The sequence below is a fragment of the Euprymna scolopes genome, chromosome 11 (genome assembly GCF_053919585.1).
Source record: "Euprymna scolopes isolate OS-2025 chromosome 11, ASM5391958v1, whole genome shotgun sequence".
NCBI classification, from domain to species: domain Eukaryota; kingdom Metazoa; phylum Mollusca; class Cephalopoda; order Sepiida; family Sepiolidae; genus Euprymna; species Euprymna scolopes.
Window position 1 is genome coordinate 53591610 of NC_136492.1, and position 18785 is coordinate 53610394.

An 18785-nucleotide genomic window follows, 5' to 3' on the forward strand; every position below is an offset into this window, starting at 1 on the left:
AAAAGAAATGCTATAGTTAACACTTACACTCTTTTAAAATATTAACAAAGGTATTTATTTCTGTTTAATGAAAAAAAAAACTAGAAACATCCTAGCAATATATAAGTGATGACGACAGAAATTTAGAAAAAGTTTGACGACGAAAGAAACTTTAAGTGCTTACCGACCTACTTATATATATTATTCCTTGGACTTTATATTCTCGTCTTCTAATAATCGTACAATAAACCTTATTGTAGTATCCAAGCCGCTGTTCATTTATTCCATTTTTGGATTATTTCCTTATCTCGAAATGCTACGATATAACAATTTCATGTTTTATTTCAATGCTATTTGACGTAATGGCGATTAGAAAAAAAAATGGACGCCAGTTTCATTGCAAGAGAGAATCAAATTGGTTTTAAATAACGTAAGCTGAAAACTTTGCAAAGAAAATTGAGCTCCACGTCAAGTATTAGAGTTGCTTTGTGCTGTGAAAAGAAGTTGGATTTTTTTTTAAAATAAAATTACAAGAAACTAGTATTATCCTCCAAATTACATTTTCCTAAAACAATATGGACGTTTTTAATGCCAACTGGAAGATAGTTACGTAATTAAATATTTCAAAAGCATTTCTGATTTAATATTCGATTAATAAAGACCAACACACGCACACATGAGAACTGAACACTGAAAGTTTTTTATGTATTGATTTTGATTACGTCGGCATATTCGGACATAATTCATTCTAAATAGTATACATACAAATAGTGCTAAAAAGGATATACCGTTTTATAGTGATTGTTGAATGAATAAAGTTATATATGTATGTATATGCATGAAAGAAAAAGAAATGAAGTATGTACATATATTTTTTTTATTTTAATACACAAAAAAATAGTGCTAGTTTGACGCAAGGGACTATGTGAAACTAAATTTGCAGGGATACTTTGCAGGTAACTAAGCAGCATACGTATGTTTACGTTACACTTGGACTTCAGTATGCCAGTACAGTCATGGAAGCAGAGATCGGGGAGGCCATCGCCAAGTCTAGTATTTCGAGAGAAGAAACTATAGGAGTAAAAGGCTTTCCGGCTCCTACAGATCTCAACAGCAAAGGATGGGATTTTGCTGCTTTTCGGGTTAATCTGGGTTATTTACACCAAAGCACATTCTATTAAAATACTTGTAAAACAGAAAAAGCTGCAACATTCCAGCTAGGGGACAGTAGTTTGACGTTTGTTGATAGTGCGGGACATAAGGTTGACTTTTATTGTATTCTGACAAAGAGTGAAATAATAGTACTGATGCTCCAATCCAGTTGTAGAAATAATACCTAATGCATGGCGAAATATTGGCCTTGTAAAGGTAAAGGGGGGTGTAGCGGAATTGGCAATAACCGAAATAGGGAGAAATAAAGAGCTGACCTCGGATACGTCTGTTGTGTTACGGGTGAGCGGAAGAGAGTTCCAAGATGGCGTCCATGGGTTTTTAATCGTGTTGACCCCCATGCAATTCTCGCAGAATCGCGTGTGCTCTCGCGCAATTATGCAAATATATAATTCCCGGCCACTATAAGGAAGGACGCTGGGAAGCAGTCAGGGAGTTTTTGCAGATTGTTCGTAGGTGGTTCTGGCAGTTAGATTGTTCTTTTTGACGAACCACGAATCTGCGAGAAGCGAGTTTTCTTCTGCCTTTTTCTTTTTTTATGTATCCTTATTTATCCACGGTTATTACAGCTAAGAAATCCCTATTTTCTAGAGATAGGCAGTGCAGGGCGAAACCAACTATTTCCTATCTTTATTCCTGATTTTTGGCTACTACATCTTGCTACAGGGACTCAAGTGTGAGTAACTTTTAAGCATACTAGGGGGCCCATCTTTGAAGTATCCTTTGCAATGGCATCGATGTAATTTTTTCAATTCGTTTTAATTGTGAATAAGTCAAGGTATATGAACGTAACGTATTCAGCTATGTATTATTTGCTATAGCGATCAGCAAGTGAGAATGGTGAAAGAAAACACGCTTAGGTTTGGCAGTATTAAAGGGAACCATCCGTTTTTGAGCTCATTTTACTATAGACTGAAAGTTTTATTTTGAGGTTTCCATCATTTCCTTACATAGACTTTCGTTTGTTTGTTTTTTCCTCGTGTTTGTTATATAGTGTGGTGTCATTTACAAATATACTCATCTCAAAGGAAATTTTATCAGTTTATTTATGAATTTAAGGAGTAATAAATAAAAACAAAGATTGATCCATCATTCACCCGTATTCATATCATTGAGGACAAATTGAGTTTGAAGAGATAAATATAGTGAAAAATAAATATGGAGCGGACTTGGTAAGAACGGTTATATAAAAAAAAAAGTAGAAAAAAATAAAAGTAAGGGAGAAAGTAATATAAATAAATATTAAATGGAAACAAGTTAAATATAAAATATTGATGGGACAGATAGGCAGACCGAAAGAAATATGCGTCGATAAAATAAAAAATAAAAATAAAAAAAAAATCGATATTCTATTAAAAAAAAAATTCGTCAAAATAACCGGATTCGGCATTAAATAACTTGAAAAGGGTTGATATGACGTAAAACAATCAATCTTCAAAATAAGCAAATTAATTCTCGTCACAATATTGACGTTTTCACTATGCATGACGTCAAAGAAATATTAGTTTCTCTCATTCAATGATGTTGTACGCCTTTGTAATATGAACATCATGTGTGTCTGATTACGCACGCATGTACGAGCTTACTTTCCCTCTCTTTCTCTATCTCCCTCCCTCTATTTGCACTGTGTGTCTCCCTCCCTCTATTTGCACTGTGTGTCTCCCTCCCTCTCTTTGCACTGTGTGTCTCCCTCCCTCTCTTTGCACTGTGTGTCTCCCTCCCTCTCTTTGCACTGTGTGTCTCCCTCCCTCTCTTTGCACTGTGTGTCTCCCTCCCTCTCTTTGCACTGTGTGTCTCCCTCCCTCTCTTTGCACTGTGTGTCTCCCTCCCTCTCTTTGCACTGTGTGTCTCCCTCCCTTTCTTTGCACTGTGTGTCTCCCTCCCTTTCTTTGCACTGTGTGTCTCCCTCCCTTTCTTTGCACTGTGTGTCTCCCTCCCTCTCTTTGCACTGTGTGTCTCCCTCCCTCTCTTTGCACTGTGTGTGTCTCCCTCCCTCTCTTTGCACTATGTGTGTCTCCCTCCCTCTCTTTGCACTATGTGTGTCTCCCTCCCTCTCTTTGCACTATGTGTGTCTCCCTCCCTCTCTTTGCACTATGTGTGTCTCCCTCCCTCTCTTTGCACTATGTGTGTCTCCCTCCCTCTCTTTGCGTTATGTGTGTCTCCCTCCCTCTCTTTGCGTTATGTGTGTCTCCCTCCCTCTCTTTGCGTTATGTGTGTCTCCCTCCCTCTCTTTGCGTTATGTGTGTCTCCCTCCCTCTCTTTGCACTATGTGTGTCTCCCTCCCTCTCTTTGCACTATGTGTGTCTCCCTCCCTCTCTTTGCACTATGTGTGTCTCCCTCCCTCTCTTTGCACTATGTGTGTCTCCCTCCCTCTCTTTGCACTATGTGTGTCTCCCTCCCTCTCTTTGCACTATGTGTGTCTCCCTCCCTCTCTTTGCACTATGTGTGTCTCCCTCCCTCTCTTTGCACTATGTGTGTCTCCCTCCCTCTCTTTGCACTATGTGTGTCTCCCTCCCTCTCTTTGCACTATGTGTGTCTCCCTCCCTCTCTTTGCACTATGTGTGTCTCCCTCCCTCTCTTTGCACTATGTGTGTCTCCCTCCCTCTCTTTGCACTATGTGTGTCTCCCTCCCTCTCTTTGCACTATGTGTGTCTCCCTCCCTCTCTTTGCACTATGTGTGTCTCCCTCCCTCTCTTTGCACTATGTGTGTCTCCCTCCCTCTCTTTGCACTATGTGTGTCTCCCTCCCTCTCTTTGCACTATGTGTGTCTCCCTCCCTCTCTTTGCACTATGTGTTTCTCCCCTTTTTTCTGTCTCCCTCCCTCTCTTTTTTCCTCCGTCTCCCCTTCTCAATCCCTGCCTCTCCGTTTGTCAATTTGCCTCTTAGTTTTTCTGTCTGCCTTTCTCTCTCTTTGTCTCTCTCTCGGTCTACCTCTGCTTCTCTCTCACTATATCGATCTGCCTCTGCCTCTCCCTCTCTGCCCCTCTCTGCCCCTCTCTCCCTCTCTGCCCCTCTCTCTCTCTGCCCCTCTCTCTCTGCCCCTCTCTCTCTCTGCACCTCTCTCTCTCTCTCTGCCCCCCTCTCTCTCTCTCTCTCTCTGCCCCCCTCTCTCTCTGCCCCCCTCTCTCTCTGCCCATCTCTCTCTCTGCCCCTCTCTCTCTCTGCCCCTCTCTCTCTCTCTGCCCCTCTCTCTCTCTCTGCCCCTCTCTCTCTCTCTGCCCCTCTCTCTCTCTCTGCCCCTCTCTCTCTCTCTGCCCCTCTCTCTCTCTCTCTTGCCCCTCTCTCTCTCTCTCTTGCCCCTCTCTCTCTCTTGCCCCTCTCTCTCTTGCCCCTCTCTCTCTTGCCCCTCTCTCTCTTGCCCCTCTCTCTCTTGCCCCTCTCTCTCTGCCCCTCTCTCTCTCTCTCTCCCTCTGCCTCTCTCCCTCTCCCTCTGCCTCTCTCCCTCTCCCTCTGCCTCTCTCCCTCTCCCTCTCTCCCTCTGCCTCTCTCCCTCTCCCTCTCTCCCTCTGCCTCTCTCTCTCTGCCTCTCTCTCTCTGCCTCTCTCTCTCTCTGCCTCTCTCTCTTTGTGTGTGTGTGTGTATATATATATATATATATATATATTAGAGAGAGGAAAGTTAACAAAATAGCTGCAATTGGTTTTGTGCGCATTCGGGTGAAACAACTACATGATCTATAGGATACGGAGAGTCGAGTTAAATGCTATAATACACACGCGTACCCAATGTGTGTTTGCGTGTGTATACTTTAATGTACGGACGCTTTATTTTTGTTTACTTTTGTCTCATAGTCATTATCTTATTTTCTTTTTTTATTTTTCATGTAAAGTATTTAATATTTGCAATACGTTTGAAAACTGATGCCGGAATTGATTAAAAAAAATAGTGGTATGCTTAAATCTCTCTCTATCTATCTATCTATATATATATATATATATATATATATATAATCATTACAAATTTTACAAGCTAGCATATATCGAAAAATTAAACAAGATTATTACACACATCAAAGCGGTGGGAAAGTGTTTATTTAAATGGACATTGGTTGAAGTCATTTACGGGCGCTGATTCGATTGGACGATGTGTAAAACCGTTGATTGTCAACTCAGCTCTTGTAGCTTCGATCCTTGACTATGAAAAGGTGCCAGGCTAGCCCCACTGATAAGTTGTGAGACAACGAAACAGAACGGTATGTAGATGAATATATATATATATATATATATATATATATATATATATATATATATATATATATATTCGGACTCGGTTGTGATGATCGATACTGCCATTGAACTGTAATAAAATATGAAGTTCAATAAATTTTGTTTCCTCTTATATCCGAAATATATAGCGTCCATAATCTGTCTAACGTGACTCATCCGTGTATATTAAAAAGAGAATGTTTTGTTTTTTTTTCTCAAAAAGTCTAGCTGGGCGTGCGCGTCAGGTTATGCTACCTCCTTGTAATGTGCGAAGATCCGATAAACATTGCAGTGACTACATTCACAAGTGTTTCTGCTTCGCCAGCGATTACTACTACAAGTGGAACTACCATTGTCATTAATATAGGCGTCATTCTCAATGCGGTCTGGCTTTCTTCAGTGGCGCGTAATGGCGTATCCGGTTTGTTGATATTGCAAGGTGCACGTGTTTATCGGTTGAATAAAAGAACTCTCAAAACATTAATTCAGGAACACCATCCATTTCTATACGTATGGAGGAACTAAAAGTATAACGTGTCTGCATCTCTCCTAAATAATCACCCAGTTTTATAAGTATACTCATACTTTGAAGCTTTTACTGTAGAGTAGTTTCTATAGTTAGATAGGCTAAATAATTTTGCGTTTCCTCAACACCTGATGTACACTCACACCGACAAAAATGCCTTGTAAATATGTATGCAATAAAATTCCTCATTAATACTTTGGTATGTCACTTGTTCTCGTCTTTCCTTAATACTAGCTCAGTTTAACTGTAATTGTGATGCTATAAAGTGGCCCTGGAGTGGATATGAGCCACTAAGTGCTGAGAGGGGGGGGAATAGACAAAGGAAGAGGAAATAGCTTAGAATAAACATAGAATCAATAATAGAATGGAAATAGCAAGCAATAACAATAAAAACCTGATAAAACAGGGAAGGGCAGCTTCCGGTAGCCAGGGTTGGGTGGCCGACCTGAGAGATCAAGGCAGAGGAGACAGGTAGTTGAGATCTAGATGCGCTAGAGAGCGGATGGAAGTTGGACAGTGACAGTTGCCATCTTGATGCGCTAGACGGCGGATGGAAATTGGACAGTTTACATCTAGATGGTCTGGACGTCGGATGCGAGTTGATAACGACTACAGTTGAACAGTTATAAAGTTGACTGTGAAATAGAGACGTTGACCATTTTAGAGTTGACTGTGAAACAGATATATACGAATGTAACATCAATAGAACGGGGAGAAGACACAAGTCCAACAGTCAATTTATATGTGAACATTGGCGTTTGTGTTTTTCCTTTGTTCATATTTGTACTTTTGTGAAGCAACACGTGTGTCCCCACCGACAGTCGCCAGCGAGAAAATGGCGATCTGGCCGTGAACGAAAAATCCATGGTGCACGACGTTGGGAGTCGGCGATTTGACGAGGGAACCACACGTTTGGGGTAACAATCATTACATATAGTTTTTTTTTAATAAATAACAAACTTAGTTACGCATATATAAACGTATTTGTCGCGTATCTTTTACAAACATGTAGTTTTTTTTTTATTCGTATACTGAAAAATAAGCCGAATAGCCTGAAACTTATCTACATGAATTCATTTTATCCGCGTCCAAAAGTAATCTGTGCTGTAGTTTCCTAACTTATGTAGCTTTGAATAGTCTGTATATCCCAACGAGACCGGCATATTTTACTTCATTTTTTTCAAAAATTTAAATATAAAAAAATCTGATAGCATTGTTTACCTTATAGTAATATAATAGTATTATAACAAACTTATAACGAAGTCGCGTGGAAATCTAGAGCGCTTTTCTGGATTTTTTTTTCTGCAGATCTGAATAGACTTACTGTTATAGAGTGGGGTGTATATATCGGGACGACATATAACGTGAACATATAACGACATTTATAATAGAGGATGATGCATTGCGACAGCGACGACGGTGGTAATTACTTGTTGAGTACATTATTTGTAGTAGAATGAATATAGATGTGACGAGATGTGTATAATAGACAATTCTTTAAACACGGGGGAGAAAATACATTACTAATGACGGTGGTTACTCCGTTTACACTGTTGAGGATGGAGACTCAGTTACACTTTGGAAGGGTGTTTCAAACAATGTTCATTTACAAATAGGATAGACAAAATCACATTACCTTTCAGCTCGAAAGATAACAACGAAGACAAGGTTTACAACATGTTTATTCTCCCAGATGGATAAGTGATTATCAGGAATTCAGTTGCCTTTAAGAGTTGCATATTCTTGTTTCCCTTTCTAATCGCTTCGAAAAAGCTTTCGGCTAACTTGCCCCTCTTCTCTGAACTGACTCCCGAACTCGACTGAGCTCCTCATTTTGAACCTTATTAACTGAATATATTGTAAATTATCTTTGCGTCAAAACGTGCTTCAGTCAGGTGAATGTTGTCTCCACGTTTTTGCAACATAAACAAAATTCCTAAATTGAACTCTGACATAATTAATATATTTGGTTATTTCTCAACACAATGGGCAATTTCACCACATTCTGAGGATTACAATATGTATCCATTTCAATTTTTGATTACTGGGTTCGATTCTAGCATTTTTATCTTAGTAAATATTATTTTCAAACCTATTTACGTCGTTATTCGGGATCTGTCCCTTTCCACACAGATCATTAGTATGGGGAATTTTCTACGCCATAGGATATTTATGCTATTACTGCAATTTATAATGAAACTTCTACACTAATAGAATGCAAAAACAAACTTATTCTGTTAGCCTGTCTACGATAACTATTAATTCTGATAAGGGGGAAGACGATGAGTAAGACGGACACAATTATACAGTCCTATCTATTACTAATAGAAAGACAAAACATGACAGGCAAAAGAAACTGGAAACACATGCTGATCAGTTGTTTAATGAAGATGCCCACTGGATGTGCTACACAATGCCAATATACTAATAACCCTTAGATGTATGCAGTCATAAACTTTCTTCTAATGGTTACGCATAGCATAAATAACCTCTCTGTTATCCCCATCTCTTCTGGCGACTATATCAATTTACTACTACTATAAAATATGCATCGCAAGAGGTGTACCAGAGCGTTTTGAAATAAAGACAGTAAGATTTTTTTTTGGCTCGTTCGTTAGGAGAAAGGTTCGAGCAAATTATTATTCACTTGTTGCAATAGTAAGGAATAAGGATGATTTTTTTTTTTTTTTTTGATTTTGGGAAAGTCTTGACTCCCAGGTTGAAATAATATATCCATTATAAAAAGAACTTTGAATTTGACAACAAAATGAAATATATAATCAATATATATTATACATACACTCCAGCTAAAACGCCACAGAAGACATTTCAGCGAGTCGATGTGCTATAGCTAGTGCTTTTTTCTCTTATACTTTTAATTTTTTGGTCTTTTTTGTTATTTGTTTGTTGTGTTCGCCTTTTTGTGTTCTAATTGTGTTCTATTTGTGTTCGCCATCTTGGCTTTGACTTTGTTTTCGTCTTTCTGTTTTTGTTTGTTTTTTTTTATTTTTCTCTATTTTCTTTCTCTGTTTTCTTTCTCTGTTTTCTTTCTCTGTTTTCTTTCTCTGTTTTCTTTCTCTGTTTTCTTTCTCTGTTTTCTTTCTCTGTTTTCTTTCTCGGTTCGGTGGTTTCTATTCGATCTTCTCTCCTATTGCCATTCTTTTCTATCCTTGCTACTTGTTTTTCTTAGCTTGTTTTTTTTTTACTTTTAGTTTTATGTTCATTATTATTAGGCTACACTGGACTTGGGTCGCGAATTGTTGCATTGGATAAAAGTTTATAACATGAAATTCTTACTGAATTGTTGAGGTGCACTTTATATTATCGAGTAAGTTGTTTTGTGTGGCTTTTTATATATAATTTGTTTTTTATGCACAATTTATGTAATTTAATGTGATATCCGCTATGCCAAAATATATTATGCAGTCATCTACTTAAATAATTTCAGCGAGGTAATTGTAAGATATTGTCTTTCGCCGGTGACGAATAAAAAATAGTAATGCTACTCACAACCAAACAAAGCCAGCATTTTTCATGAAAATCACTTCAGACAAGCAGGGGATTGATGTCAGAAGTTAAAATATACTTGATATTATGTACGACTGACACCAATACAATCAATATTTCACAGGAATTTATGAAAATCAAAATGGTGTGCTTCCAAAAATCTAAAATTCTCGCTTTGTAAGCGGAGTGAATGGATTATCAACATTGCAATGAATTGCCATAAGAAACATATGAAGCAAATGGATTGGAAAGATAGGTTCTCTTTATTTTTTTTCTGGAGAACATGACATATGTGTTTCCGGAGGACACTACTTTGTCCTTAGGTGTTGGATTTGCGGAAGACTATACTATGTTTTCTGTAAAGGAAATAAGCTGTGTAAGGAAAACTGCACTAAAATATTAAATCTTAAAGATTCAAGTTTAATAAGATAGGTTAACAATAGCAGATTCAATGTAAATGCATTAACTGATAATATGCTGCATAATCGTTTGTTTGATGTCAATTAAAATACTTTTATTATATGCAAAATAAAAAAAACTACTCTAAGTCTGCCCTTAATTTTCTAAACTGTTCAACGTGATTCGCCAAGTTTGAAATAGATAACAATCAAATTCAAACATTTCCCAAACCTAACCAATCGACTATTCACTTTTTATATCTCGCTTTATAAAAACATTGAAACTACTTCTACTAGGAATGAAGAACGAGTGATAAAGATACAATTGGCATTATCTAATCGAACACTATGAATACATTCTGAAAGCTACAAAGATTTGAAATCATACACATGTTTTTCAAAAGGACTGAAATCAAATATATTTGGGATGTCCTAAAAACAAAATAAATTTTCAATATCTATTTTCAATATCTAATATTTATTTAAAAGAATGTCACAGTAAATAGGCCAGACAGGACACAGTAACAAAGTAACACTCTCGAAAACAATGTGTCAATTATTTATCTGATGTTGAAATCGGCTTTGCGTGATAGTTTAAATTGGCATTCCTTCTGCGGATATCTTTAGGGGAAAACGCGTGAGAATTGACTACACCCGAGCTGAAAGTTATTTTGTTTCATTTGTTGTGAAATAAACTGGACTCTAACTTGACACATTTTCATTTTGTTTCATCCGTTGCTTAATCACGCTTATTCTCAATCAATTACGACTAGAAACCCAGACTTATTACATTTACACGTCTGTATTTTTGTTTGCCAAGTATGCTGATATATTGTCACATATCTTTGGTATGCCGTTGATAAATATACGGCGAGTAATCTTGAATAAACGGATTTCCGATTACCTTTCTGCAGACTCTGATATAAATCTATATTTTATATTCTTAGTGCAAATCTATATTTGGTATTTTTTGTATTTAACTCTATTTTCACTATTAGGGCTATATGGATAAACGTATGGATTATTTAGGTTAGTCGCAAAAGTAACTTAGTTTCACAAATTATTATAAGAGTTAATTTCCTCCGTATACGCATGTGATCTTTGAAAGTTTAAGATTTATGTGATTAGTATACATCTAATAGTGGTGCCATTAATCTTTAGAAGGCATTATTTAATTTATATTTATTGGGATCATTAGGAAACTGGTTGACCTTACGCCATTTAAGATAGTCTCTAATAAAAATTACATCAAAAAGATTTAAAAATGATTTAAGTATATAATTACCCTCATATAATACAGGTATTCAACTAATACTAACAAGTATAACGTATTTGTAGTACAACTCTATTAGTGTAATATCTATCTATATATATATATATATAACTTCATTTTATCACAAATATACGAAAGTGTACATTTATGCGTAAACTTGAAGTATTTACTTCAACAGTGCCCAATACGTTGGTAGAGCTAGGTAGTAAGTTATGAAATATATATGTCAATTAAACTACACATAATATTCCGCGTTTCATCCACACTAGGATTCATCAGGCTTAAGCTTTCTCTGTACCTTGACATATATATTTTTAAAACTTTATATATATATATATATATATATATATATATATATATATATAAAATCTCGGGAGAGGAGGTAAAAGTGTTGTGGATGTGAATCAAATTGAGCATTTTTCAATCGTCATATATCTCGGCTCTAGTGGTAGTGTACCCTATTGAGCTATTAACAAAACGTGTGAATTTAAACAAAATTCTCATATACACATAAGATAAGAACCGCCATCAAACATTTTCAACACAAAAAAAGAGAAAGAATTAACATCTTTGACAATCCGTCGTGTTAATTACTGATTAATGTTTCATATGAAAATTGATTTAGAATATTTAATTTAATTTTTTTTCTCTTGTTGGAAATGAATTGAAAGTGTCATAAACAGAAATTGTTGTGTTCAGACATATTTTTCAAACAGAAAGAAAGAAGATAAAGCACAAAGGAAGTGAAAGAGGAATTAGGTCAATCTTATTTACACTAGAGTCGTAAAAAGACGCGTTTCTTTTTATTCATATATAAATACTAGAAAATACCAATCCCAAAACAGGTACAACTTTGTTTGCTTCCTAATAAGATTCAAATCTAGATGCAATGTTTTTTATGTCTCTCATTCTTTGTCTACTTGATCAAAATTAGATGCATTATGTTGATTTTTCGACATTGTGTAACGTTTTAATCTGAAATTGTCAAGAAAATATTCAGTTGCGCCTATGTAGTACACTCGCATTCAATACAAATCTAATGTGTAAATAATTTACGCTCATTTTGCCTAAAGTCGATGTAAAATATTCAAGAGAAACGTAAATTTTAGGGGTTTGATGTCATATATGCATTAATATTTCGCAAAAAAAATAAAGATTTTCAATTTTAACGAAAGTTTCTAAATTTTAAAGTTTTACATTAAACCATATTTGCGTAAATCAGTATTAAATATTTACCCTGTTTTGATTTGTTATAAATAGCAACTGTTATGAAAGTCATCTAGTTTAGTTATTTTTTCTTTAAAACTGTTCTTTACATGCACCTGTATAAAAGTATCAATAAACTTCATTTTATGTATAGATAAGTGATATACGAGCAAAAATACCCGCGCTATACGTGAGACTTTGCTGTACGCCGAGGTATCCGGGTACGCGAACGTATAGCAATTTCCCCCTTTACCTAAAAAAAATAGTGGGCTCCATCCTTAGGTTGAATATTATAATTATGTGAGGTTTAGTTATGATCAGCTTAGTGGTGTGAGATATAGAAGACTATATACAATTTATGGCCTTGATCTTTCACCTTAAACTTGAAAAATAGTATTCACCATCTCTAAGTAGGGGATAATCATGATGCAAGGTTTGGTCATGATCGGCCCAGTGGTTTACGCTGTAGGAGAGTTGGATATATATATATATATATATATATATATATATATATGTGTGTGTGTTTATATTTACAATAACAGAATGTATTATGATGCAAATAGGAAGAAAAACCTGTAGTCTTTTAGGAAATGTACGCTTCGTCCCCATTTTCGGGGCCTTCTTCAGGAAATGATAGATGATTGAAGAAATATACCATGATGAGCAGAATGTCCTTCGTATCTTTGACACACGAAGCAAAATCAATTCCATGCATAAGCCTGAAGAATACAAATGATAAAAACGTAATATTCTGTGTAGACGTATATATTTTTTAAAGGTACCGCCTTGCTGTACTTGCGGACGAAGCACGGCCAAAGTAAATACTGAAAATATTTATATAAAGTTCTATGTAGATACATAAAATAATTATATATATATATATTTCTGTAGAAAAATATATTTTAGTATTATATATCAATCCTTATATAAGACGCTCAATGTGATTACAGAGTAATATATATAATAAATGACAAAAATTTATATTCCAAAATCCATGTAGATCATCTCCAAATTTATTCCTTTAAATCAGTCAAGTTTTACAATTTATATAGTATGTTTTGTAGCGCAAAATCACTCACTTAATTATTATATCAATTAGTGAACCTATTATGCCTTTAACTCATCAGAAGACATAGCAGCAATCAATCCGTCAAACGGAACTGAAATGTGATTTGACATGGGGGAAAAACCGAAAATTGGAAGAGAAGCTGCAGTTACCTTTATATTTTTCTATTACGCCATATTGAATTTTTATCAAACAGTCATTAAACCTATTTATTCGTACTAACAATATTAATTAATGCATGAATCTTCTACCAAAATGTTCTATTTAATAATTAGTAATTTTTTTTAATTCTAAGTTGTGTATACATACTTATGAAAATAATATCAGCAAACTAAGCTATAAAAAAAGATTGATCATTTTAGTCAGTAATCGTAACTAAACAATATATCAGAATTGAAGACTATACATAATTCAAATCTATTAACTATTACTTGGCCTTTTGACAAAGATCAAAGTGTAGTATTTGTCTTCAGATGCTACACTTCCATTTCTCGTTCTCTTTCAGTGGAGGAGAAATCCTTCGCGATTGAGACAATTTTTATTTTTGTACCTTTTCTCCACGTTAAAAAACGACCCTGGTGTCTAACTCTGTCCCGTGGGGAGGCATTGTAAATAGGTACAATTATAGTTTTTAATATCAAACAATTCAAGAACTATACTTGCGTTTTAAGTTTAGAATAATCTGAAAATTATTTTCTATTGCAATTGCCCATAATTAGATTAACTTAATATATGCGGCAGAGTTACCCCCTGGGAACAAATATTCTGAAATAAAATTTGCTTATATTTTTTTCACAACGCATAGACATCCATATTCAACTATTTTTTTTATTTTAATATAGTTTTAATGTCTTTCATTCAATATTATTTTTAAAAAATTACATCGACTTTTATTTTAAATTAATTCAGTAATTTTTCCAATGCAAAATGTTAGTATTACAGAGCATTTCAATCAAGTTATTAAGTTATACTTCAAATCGGCTTACGTTGAATTGTAGTTTGAATTAGTTCCATCCATTTCCTTTAATTTTTATTTATTTATATATTCATATCATCAATATCGGCACCATCAATTATGCTGAAAGTAAAGTTTCAATTTTTACATTTCACAAACTTAACTCAATTCTACATACGACAATCTATTTTTAATAAACATTTTACGAACTTGTTCCTTATTTAAGCATAATTTTTGTTATCGTATATATCCTAATTCTCTCAGGAGTATGTTTCAGTTTCTTCGTCTGAAAACATGTTATTTTAATTATAATTAAATAAATGTATGTTTAAGTTTAAACTAATTCTAATTTTAATTAAAGTTAATAAGATTTGTAAATATTTATAGACCTAAAAATGATATACTATATCCAACCAAAGTTTTCCTTATACTTTAAACCCCCTCTCCTATGTAATTTAATTACATCCTATTTATTTTTTAAAAATTAAATTTAACGTTTTCGAAACGAAGTTATAGACGTTAATTTAATGAGTATATATTAAAAATATAGTTTGTCTTAGAAGATTTACAATATATATATATCTTATAACTATAACATTGATTTTTACATTTATTCTAATAAGTAAGCATCTGGCTTATACATTTGAAACCACTTATCAATCAATCGTTAATCAACTTGTTGCATCATGTTATTTTTAGATTAATATTTGGTGTATGACTACTATAAATACATTTTCAGTATTATGATTATTACCATTTAGTTATGTTATTTCCTAATCCATAAATTACCTTACTTGACAATCTCAACTTTACCATCCATAAACATTGCAATTAATCTAAGTAATAATATCATGATCCATTTCTATTCCCTATACTAATTTAATATTTAATTCTTTCTCTAATCCTAATTGTATGTTCTCTTTTATTTTATTTTATTTTATTTTTTTATTTTTTATTTATTTTTTTTTTTTATTTTTTTTTTTTTTTGGTTGTTTTAATTTTATTTTTTCTCATTTTCATCACTCCACATTAAACTATATTAGGTGTAATATATTATCACCGTTACCTTCATTGTTGATATTAAATATGAATCTAGACATATTTGCCATTCTATATGCGGTCATTATCTATATGCATCATGCCTATATAACAAGTTTGTAAAGTCTCATTTATTTTGTTTATTTTTATTAGCTAATTATATTTATATAAAATATTTATCTTCATGTGGAAAATACTTAAAATTATACTATTAAGGTAGTCACATACACATATATATATATACACAACCAGTTACACACACACACATATATATGTGTGTATATATATATATATATATATATGTATATATGTATATATATGTGTGTATATATATATATATATATATATATATATATATAAGAGAGAGAAGGGGGATAGTAACTAAAAATCTATGTGAGACGTTAATGTTCCCTATCGAAATATAATCTATCTTAATATTAAGTGTATCATGTAAGTGTTCCTGAATTTTTAAGTGCAGTGAAAGTAGAAGAGTTTGAGAACAGTCATACGCTCAATATAAATATAATCAATATTTTTTGAAATTGCCATCCTATGTGTAATACTTACTGAAAAAGTTACTTGAAGTAGTTACGAATTTAAATGTCCTGTCATGTTAAAGTGCATATCGGGATAATCCTATTGAAAATTTTCAAATACATAATTTTTGATGAAATTTTTAAAAGTAAAAAAGAAAAAAAAGGTCTCCAAATTTTTTATATTATCCTTTCTCTGCCGAATATCCACAGATGCTTAAGTGAAGAAGCAGAACATTAACAACATCGGGTTTCGATTCGACCCTTCACATTTTAAAAATAAATGTATAAATTTCAGAATATTTTTCCTTATTTATAATGTAAATCTCACCTGTCTATTTAAATATATGTATGTGTCTGTCTGACTTAGACCTTCGACAGAGGCGAATTATTTTCACAAGATCGGTATCATTTTGAAGCTCGACACTTCGGATGAAAAATGTCGGAGAATTGGCCGAGAAAATTAATTCCTTCACCCTCAACTTGGTAATTTTCTACAGAGAGGAGTCGATTTTTCGCTAGTATTTTCGAAAGTCATCACCTTTTTCGAGTGCCTGGCCTAAATTTAAACCTACGTCCCTTCCAGTTTAGCGATGTGCTCAACTGCAAACACGTCACTTTTTTCATGTCCTTTTCATCCTTAACGGTGTTTTGTTTTTTTGCTCAATACACACCACCAAATACCCGGACACGCCGGGCACCCAAGCTAGTCTATAATATAAATATCCTATGTCTGTTTAAATGTATGTATATTTTTTGTATGTCTGCCTATAACTTTCGACAGGGGCGACGGATTTTCATCATGTCGCTATTATTTTGAATCACGACCTTCTGGGCGACAAATATCGGAAAATTAGCTAAAAACATTAATCTCTTCACTTATGTGATTGAGATAATAATCCTTATTTAAACCGCAGTCCCATATATATATATATATATATATATATATATATATATATATATATATATATATATATATAAATACAATTACATGTACAATTTGCCTCTGAATATTTCCGTCTTTTGCTGACTCTTAAAGAGATTGGCATACGTCGGACACTGTAATCATTGAAATTTCTCTGCTTTATAAGCCTACATTGAGTTTTTATTTAAATAAACGGTTTCCACTATGATCTTGCATATGATTCGAAATTCGAAACCAGATTGCACCATGTGGCCTCATGATTTAGTATAAATTTTCCAGTGAACATACTGTTCTAAACGCCAGACTCGATAATATAATATTATTTTCGAAGATTATCTAGAAAAATGTGGGAAGTCTTGGTAGATTTTCAGTCACTTCTATTCCAGAGTATCTGTTAGTTTTTACGGATATGTATTTAAAACGAAAGGATAGTGAGTGCAAACGTTTTGAAACGTCTTGTTGTACCTGGTTGTCATCATTTTATGTTGTCTGTTGAACTCCTGAAAATTCTGCTACCTAAACGCCATTATGTCAACCGAGACTTGTTTTGTCTCTTTAAACGATGAGCTGTCGTAATTATTTTCTTTATGTAATTGAACGCGGTGCAGATAAAGGTGTGGTTCAATTCTTTTATAATATTTTTCAGGTAAACAAAAATAGACAATTTGATGTGTATAATGAGACTTGGAAATTGTATCTGACTATATTTTAATGTTAGAAAGAAGTCTAAGGTACGCTTTAAATTCGACAAATCCAATTTTAAACATGCAACCTGTTTTAAAACGGCAAACTGTGGCTTTAAAAAGACAAATCTTGCAGCCCAGAACAAAAATATGTGCCGTCTTTTTTATGTAACTTTGTTTAGGAATATCATAACTATTAGGTTAGTTCAGAATCAATATCGTTTTCTCACGTGTGTTACTTTAATTATTTCTGAATTAATTCATTGATACATATATATATATATATATATATATATCTATTTAAGCCCCTTTTTTACTCTATTGAATCGTGTTATTCGTTACTTCTCAATCTCTTCGTTCATTTTTTGCAGGCTTTTCGACAGCATAGGCAAAATTCAAATCCGCACAATTTTCTTGTTCCAGTTCAAATTAGGTCGGAAAGCTCGTGATATCAAAGATGCATTTGGCCCAGGAACCGCTAACGAACGTGTCGCACAAGGGAGGTTCAAGAAATTTGAGATAGTGACGAGAGCCTCGAGATAGTGACAAGAGCCGACTGCAGTAGATAACGAACATTTGAAAGGCTTAATTGAAGCCGATCCTCGCAAAACCACGCGAATTCGACGTTAACCACTCAACAGTCGTACGCAATTTAAAGCAAATAGGGAAGTCAAAAAAGTTGGATATATGGATGCCGCATGAAATGAACGATGATAAAAAAAATCGTTGTTTTGAGGCCTTCTACGATCCTTCGGCGAAACAAAAACGACACATTTCTCGAGCGGATTGTGGTTCGGCACAGTGGTTGACTGCTGGAGAAGTTCCACAACACTTGACGAAGCCGAAAATTCACCACAAAAAGTTATGGTGACGGTTTGGTGGTATTCGGCCGCTCTCGTCCTTTACAGCTTCTTGAATCCGGGCGAAACGATTACGGCAGAGAAATACTGCCGACAAATTGACAAAATTCAACGTATGTGATCAAGATTAGTCAATATGATTTGACCAATTCTTCCCCGTGACAAAGCTCGCCCGCATGTTGATCAACTGACCCTGCAGATGCTGAACGAATTGGGCTGCGAGACCCTGCCTCATCTGCCATATTCACCGAACCTCTCGCCCACCGATTATCAGTTTTTCAAGCATCTCAACAACTTCCTGCGCGAAAAATTCAACAGCCGAGAACATGCTGAATCGGCCTATAATGACTCTATCGCTTTCAGAACTCCGGCTTTTTGTGCTAATGGGATAAATTAACTTGTCCCACGTTAGCAAAAATATGTCGATTCTAATGGTTCATATTCCGATTAATAAAGTTGAT